The sequence below is a fragment of the Ailuropoda melanoleuca genome, chromosome 11, assembly GCF_002007445.2.
Source record: "Ailuropoda melanoleuca isolate Jingjing chromosome 11, ASM200744v2, whole genome shotgun sequence".
NCBI classification, from domain to species: Eukaryota; Metazoa; Chordata; class Mammalia; order Carnivora; family Ursidae; genus Ailuropoda; species Ailuropoda melanoleuca.
In genome coordinates, this window is record NC_048228.1 from 87,991,829 (window position 1) to 88,000,290 (window position 8,462).

Below are 8,462 nucleotides of genomic sequence, written 5' to 3' on the forward strand. Positions count from 1 at the left end.
TTTAGGTCCCATTACCCCAGAGTTCGTTAGACCAGAGCATATTTTGGGGAATATAAAAGGAAGAATTATGTATGTGAATATTTAGATTTCAAAATAGTGAAGTGAAGCATTTGCTTGCATTTGTATTTGTTTTGTTGTTGTTTTTATTTTTGTTTTGTTTTGTTTTTGTTAGAGCCTCAACCAACTTTTTATTTGTAAGAACTCCCAACTATGCAAATTTGGAGAAACAGAAGATTCTGCCTGCTACTTTAAAAGCTAAATGGGGCCCAAAACTTGCTCTCCTGAGCCACTGTGAATTGGTGTGCTGGACTGTGGCCTTGTCTTAGTCAACCAGAGGCTGCTAAGTGATTTTGGATCTAGTATTAGTGACAGAAAGTCTTAGGATATTTCAGAGATGATGTCCAGCAAGGTATCAGTGTCCCTGGAATAATGGGTTGCCTAAGTGACACACACCCATAACAGAATTCCCCCCCAGACTGTTCCCGTGGTTTTAAAGATGGGTATATTTTTGGCTGCCTGGCTTTACTTGGTTTCTTTCCATAGTCTGACCCTGGTTCTCCAGGCTTCCTTTGCTGATTAGTTCCTACTTCCTTTGAGTTACTAAACATCACTGCATTAAGTTTACTTGCTACTCAACCAAAGTCAATCTTGCTTGTTACTAATCCTTCTAAATAAAGATATGATATGTAATATAATCAATGAAGAGTCTGGCATCTGGCAGCATATCATTTATGCTATAAATGGTAGTGCTTATTCCATTCTTTTTATTTAATATTGACACTGTGGAAACATTATACAGTCCTGTTAATAACACAGTCAGTTAAGGTAACACTATCTACTCTAACAATGAGAGAAAGCATACAATATATAGATAATGGGTGATATATGATATTTTATTTTTAACTCAGATATAACCCAAAATAGGTGCTTTTGATCTATTTTTCTTTCCCAATTGGTGTTTGAGGGACATCAAATTCTTCCATCTCATGACTCTGCCAATTTCTACACATAGTTTTAAGGGTGCCGAGCTTGTCTACATAAGCTGGTGGAATAAAGAAGAGCATGGAAAGTCCCACACGGGAAGTTCCACGAGCCAGGACTGAAAGTAATACTTACCACTTGTGCTGACATTCCATTTGCCGAGCCTTTATGACGTGATCACACATAATGCAAAGAACCCTGGAAAGTGCCATCTACCTGTTTGCCTGAAAGGAAGAAGAATGAATTTGACGAAGAGCTAACGTGTCTCTGCTAGAAATAATAATCATCCTTTTTATATCTTCTGGGAGCCAGTAATGTACCAAGCACTTTATATAAATAATCTAACTCATTAAATTATCACAACAAAGAGTAGACTTTTTCTTTTTTACTTTATACATGATATCATTTAGATTTTGATAATTTAATTTGTCTAAGGTTTTTATAGCTTCTCATCAGGACTGGAATATATATACAGATGGTTCTGCCTGAAAATGTATGCTCGTTACATCAGAATATATGCCCTGCTCAGTTTCATCAAAGCTATTAGATTGATCACATCAAACATATTTAAAAAACAAAACCATAGTTGAATCAGCATTATTGTGGAACTAAATCTTTTTACCAGTAGTCACATGGCCAAGAACTCAAATAATATGTTTCTTCCTGAGCTTTATAGAAAACAACAATCTGGACCAGAAATACATAAACTGTCAGAATGCTTGCATGGATGCACATCTCCTGTGCTTGATATATATTTTTCTAATGTTTTATTCGTTTATTTGAGAGAGAGAGAGAGCACAGGTGGGTGGGGCAGAGGGAGAGGGGGAAAGAGTCTTAGGCAGACTTCGCACTGAGTTCAGAGCCCATGGCGGTGCTCAATCCCATGACCCTGAGATCATGACCTGAGCCAAAACCAAGAGCTGGACACTCAAGCAACTGCACCACCCAGGCGCTCCTCCTATGCTTGATATTTTATTTTCAATCTTTCAGTTATTCTATAATAGAAACCACTCAAGACATACACCTTAATCATTTTAAATTTAGTTTGAGGGCTAAAAAATCATTATCAAATACTTAATGTTTTGTATATTACAAACTGAGAAAAGAGCATCAGGAAAATCCTGATGCTGAAGCTTGAAGATATGATATTTTATGATGTAAAGGTTTAGGTGCAAAGATATCATACACACCTCTTTGTAATCTTCCACCAAGACTACGTGTAATCATTATGCCGTTTGCTTATGAAAGCTGCTTTTCTTAAGAAAGTATTTAACATTGTGTTCAAGTCAATTCCTTATTATATAAAAAATAAAGTTATTTTTGCTCCTTATTAGATGATTGTAACTTTGATTTTCTTGCTGTTTCTACAAGGAAAGATGAGTACACCTTTTACCTCCACCAGTGAAAAAATATGGTAAAATGAATAAGAAGCCAAAAATGAATTTTTTTAATAAAATATATTGCACATCTTGTGAAAGGAAAGAAAGTCTACAGAGGTGCAGCCCAGTGAGGACACCTTAATGGATTTTTATTCAGAAACAAGGGCTGTTGAAAGAACACATTTTCTGAATGGCAATTGAAACTTCTATGGAGTAAGCGTAAACTGCCTCTCTCTGAAAGGAGTATCTGATAAAGGGATAAGTCTTATTATCCAGGAAGCAGAAAGTATAACCTAATCCCAAAGTCTTCAATTTTAAATAATAGATTTTCATAGACTTCCTCAAACAATAGTTTGCAAAGTAATAGACTTCTCTTAAATAAAGATATTATAAAAATCATCTTGTGAGAAGAGAACGTTTTTTGAGGAATAAAGTTTTCTACTCAATCTCTTTCTATTCTTAGTGTACTTTGCAAACTCTGAGATCTTGCAAGTTGAAGGGAATTCATATGCAAATATCACAGATCTTTGCAGCCAGACTTTTAAAAAATATGAATTATATGGTTTTCTTTCTCATTCAGTCAGAACGGTCCTGTACTCTTTCTTTTCCATATAATTAATAGACAAAAGTATAAATTTCATTTTATTTACTATCTTCGAATGACTTTCACACTTTTACAGCTATCTTTGTGTGGGGGGCTATCCATAGTCTTTAGAGAAGGAACTATCCAGAAACTGAAAAGAGAAACTAGAGTGATAGTATCCAACAATCCACATTTTTTATTCCGTTTTTCTCCTAATATGAAGTAGGTGAATTATTTTTCTTTTGAAGCCAAAATTCCCACCTCAATGAATAGTTTCTTGGTTAATTTGAAGACCTTCATGTGGCAAGTCTTTCATCTTTTTTTTTTTTTTTTTCTGTTTGTTTTAGAGAAAGACAATATGCCGGAGACAGGGTTAGATGACCCTTTCCTGGCATGAGTCTATCATCGACACACACACACACACACACACACACACGTGAGCACACACAACACACACACATAACTAAACCACACACACATAAGTAAACCACACACAAAGCACACACAGGTACACACATACCACATCTATAGATTATGATCTCAGATGTAGAAGGGAATGACATTTCTATGACTATCATGGAAAGAGCTAGTCCCCTTATCTATAAAGCATCTCATTACTAACTTGCTCTGCTTTCTGAGTTTGGGTAAAAATCAAAATGTATCTTTATATCTGTAACTGTAGAGTTAGAACAAAAGGGAAGGTACCTCAGCATTTTAGTGATTGAACTGTGGGCTCTGGCTCTCTGTAACAGCTCCAGTTCTTTCCAGGATAAATGCAGAACTTGCAAATATAACTATTCAAATAGGTACTATAAACTCCAGAAGAGATAGTGTGTTTTCACTGCTCTTTACTTTATTTGAGGGCTGAGCCAACTGCTTGAACAATGTCGGCTTTGGGAGGGCCAATATAAAAGCAAGAGGCATTGTTTAAGACTTCCTTTAAAGCATGAACCTTGCAGTGAAAAATACTCCCTCCGCGAAGGCCACTTTGCATCTGGCACACTTTCTGTGGCCCTTATTGACTAGATATTGACAGAAAATTTGAATGAGAAATGATGCCTGGACTTCATTAGTCAGTAACAAATGAGCTTCTGCAAAATGCCAATATGTCATTAACACCTTAACAAAAATTAGTTTATTGGATTTATCATGTTACCCACTAATTTCCACTTTCAAAACTCCCAAGAGTTCAATAATTAGGTAGTTTGTACTTCTTAGAAAATGTAATGCTCTGGGTTAACAGGCTCCTGATAGGCCACTTGATCATTTTTACTCTTACGCCTGCACAGGCAGCTCCAAAATATAGCCTTCAAGGATTATCCACGACACACTGGACCATGGTCAATATCCACAGTCCCTGAGAAATGAGTCCCAGGAGACTAAGCAAAGACAAATAGCCAGAGTGCTACCCGTGCTCTAGGGCATGCCAAACATAACTTCAAGATTTGTTCCATATAAAATCTTTAAGCTTTTCGTGCAAAACCATGCTTGTGATGCCTGGAGTGATGAACTCCCCATTCAGCTTCTTCCAGCAGGTGGAGGACCCGACAGGGTGTTTGATCATACTTACACTGATTTTTTTGCTCACGTCCCCCAAGTCCCTTTTTCTTCAATATATCAATGACAGAATTGTCCTCCTAACTTCCTAGTTAACACCATTGTTATCAAGATAGCTGTATGAATTCACACTGAGCAGAGCATGTTCTATGCTTTTACATATTAGTGGGAGACCTTCTTTGGTTTTATGCATGCAATGAAAAATCCTTGCTATCCTCAGATCTGTTCCACCTAGCTCATCATTCAGGACCCAGTTATGTAATGAAAAAGATCAACCGAAGGAGGCAGTGATGAAGATATCACAATGAACTACTATACATATTCATGAACAAGCCTTTAGATATGTTTGTATTGTCTTGGTTAAATACCTAGGAATGGAATGACTGAGTCATTGGGTAGATATATGATCAAATAAACTGTCCAACTGGGGCGTTATCTTTGAACGTTTTCATGTATCATTAAGTAATCTTTTACCTCATGCTGTCATTACTAATTGGGCATTACATCTTATGGTAATTCCTTTATTTATTAAAATACTCCCCAAAGGACTGGGTATCAAAATATTGCCATAATTTAACCTATTAAAATATATCAGTAAAGAATTTTTTATTCATAAGCCTTTATCTCTAACTCTGATTACTTGTTTTAATTTAATTTAATTTAATTTTATTTTATTTACGCAATCTCTACACCCAACGTGGCGCTCAAACTCATGACTCCAAGATCAAGAGTCACAGGCTATACACACTAAGCCAGCCAGGTGCCCCTACTTTGATTACTTCTTAAAATATACTACAATAAATGGAATTATTGAAATTTTTAGATCAATAGAGCTTTTTTTAAGATTTTATTTATTTATTTCACAAATAGAGGCAGCGAGAGAGGGAACACAAACAGGGGGAGTGGGAGAGGGAGAAGCAGGCTTCCCGCTGAGCAGGGAGCCTGATGCAGGGCTCGATCCCAGGACCCTGGGATCATGACCTGAGCTGAAGGCCGATGCTTAACGACTGAGCCAGCCAGGGCCCCGTAGAGTCTGATTTTTAAAGACTTTTTTAAGAGCAGTTCTAGCTATACAACAAAGTAGAGGGGAAGGTACAGAGATTTTCCATATGCCCCCTGCCTCACACATGCAAAACCTCCCCTACCATCAATATCAATCATCAGAATGGCACATGTTTTACCAAGGATAATCCTACATTGACACATCATGGTCACCTAAAGTCCATAGTTTAACATAGTATAACTTAGGAGTTATATTTTTAAGTCTCCTCTTATATAGTATCAAACTGATTTTCCAAAAGGTTGCAAAATTATATACTTTCAAAGAATGAAAGAAAATATCTGAATTAAACTTTTACAATACCCCTAATTTTTTTCCTACATTTTATTGGGTTTCAGAATTAAAAGGAACCATGGTTTTCTTCTAGGCCAATATTATATCTGGTCCTTGAGTGTCCTCTATCACATACCTAACAAGTGATTTTCTGCACCCTGCTCAGATCAAAAAAAAACCATATGGCTTTTGTCTGCTGTTGGACTGCATTACTGAAAAGTGTTTCCTTCCGGTGAGTACTGATCTGCCTCACTTTAGTGTCTCCCATGTTTTAGTAAGTTTCAGATATGCAGAAACCAAATCCAGCTGAGGTTCTGGGCTAGATCTTTGCACTTCATGCAGATGAGAAATGAAAACATGTAGGTTTGCTCTTCCCCCAAAAATTCAGCTCTGTCTGTCCTCCACTACTTTCCTGACTACCTATCAGTCCTTCTCTCAGTAGCAAGAATAGGTTCCTAATTCATAATGAATATAAAATAGCTAGCTCAATGTTTGGCACATTTGGAACACTGAATGAATATTGGATGTTACTTTTATTTTCTTCATTCTATTATTTGTATATATGGAATATGTATTTATAATTTCTGTTTCTAATTTTGAAAAAATTGCTGAGATAAGCTTAGTTGCTAATTGTTCTGTCTCTGTTTTGGGGATCCTTTTAACTGGTAATTTTCTCTGAGGCATTGAAAAAAAATATACCATTCCTAATGCGATGGCTAATTTTACATTTCAACTTGAGAGAACCAGGGGGTGCCCAGAAATTTGGTCACAAGTTATTCTGGCTGTTTCTGTGAGGATGCTTGGATGAGATTAACATTTGAATTGGTAGACTGACTAAAGCAGATTGCTCTGCCTAATGTGGGTGGGTCTTAGCTAGTCAGTTGAAAGCCTAAGCTAAAAAAAAAAAAAAAGACTGACCCCTCAGTGAGAGAATTTTTCCTTCATGACTGCCTTTGCGTGGAAACATTGGCTTTTTCTTGCTTTTGGACTCACTCAAACTAAAATATCATCAGCTATTCTTGGGTCTCTAGACTTTCAGCCTTGGGACTGGAATAATACCATGAATGTTGCTGGGTCATCCGCTTGGTGACTCACCCTGCAGATCTTGGGAATTGCCAGACTCCATAATCATGTGAGTCAATTCCTTATAATGATCCTCTTTATTACTCTCCTCTCTGGAGATCTCTGATTAACATGCCTAGTTTATAAAAATCAACAGAATAAATTAAGCACTGTACTTGGAAATCTGGAAAACATAGACTTTGAACAGTGAACCAGCTTACTTAGAATTTGTCAAGTCCAAAATCTAGAGATTAAGTTCTTTTTTTTAATCAGCAACCAAATTTGGAGGAAGGCTACAAAGTAATCACACACACACATGCACACTCAAGCTAAAAGCATTCTACCTGAGAAAATAATGTGAATACATCTAAGAACAAAGCCCTAGGCTCTTATTCCCAACCCTAGAAGTCATCCTGTTCTCCTTCTGTCTATTTGACTGAGAGCTTTAATGCTAGTTGCAAGTCAGGCTAAGTGTAACTAGCAAAAAAGGGCCTTTAGAACTGATATGAAATCCATAGTTTGAAGAGTAAGAAAAATTACTAGCTAGTGAGAAAAGAACTCATTTCTCTGCAATTACTTGCCTGAAGAAACCAACTGGAAATCTGAAGGATAAAATAGAGCTTCACTCAACCTTGGTGTCACCCCCTCACCCACTCCCTCCGAAGAAAAGCTTATCTAACTTTGCAGAAGGAAAATTGACAATCTTTCCAGGTTGACCTTTATCTGTAGACAAGTTTCTTTGTAGTGGTGGGCTATTCCTCCGAGGTCTCAAGAGGTTGTTTTCAAGGACATATTAGTTTATTTTGTAGAGGCGCAGAGCTTTGCTTTCTAACATTTGTGCTAGATTAAGTGTATTCAAATGCATTATCTCCTTTGAAATATGTTTTGAAATGCTTTCCAGCCACCTTGCATTCATCTGTCCTGAAGTAGAAATTAAGTACACACTCCTCTGTGCATTCAGAATATCTGTATATATCCTTATAAGGTCTTTGGATTATTATATTTCAAAGAATATATCAAAGGGGCTTTGCTGAGATATGTTAAAAATGATTATTCAGTTATGTTATTTAACTAGATGGCATTTTATTGAAACTTTATATTGGAGTTTTAAATGAATTTCATAGTACTTTAAAATACCTTCCCACACTTGAGATAATCCTTGCTCAAGACAGAAAGCAGGGAACAAAAAATACCCTATTTCAACGTCCCATTTCTTGCAAATAAACAGGGCCTTTGCGGTGTGCAGTTTCTAGGCAGTTCTTGGAACTATTTTCATAACTAATTCAATATACATCTATTAAATGGCTTCTATATACAAAGCATTGTACTCTACCACTAGATTTTTACATTTTATTATCCTGCTGCCCTAGAATACAGGCCTACCTGGGTAACTTGGTATTATTTCATGTCAGCTCTGTTGATCAGAAATCATTGAATTTTGGAGTTTTGCTTAACCCCACACATTTAACTCCCTAATTTTCTGAAACTCTTTTTATTTTATTTTTTTTTAAGATTTTATTTATTTTTTTGACAGAGATAGAGACAGCCAGCGAGAGAGGGAACACAA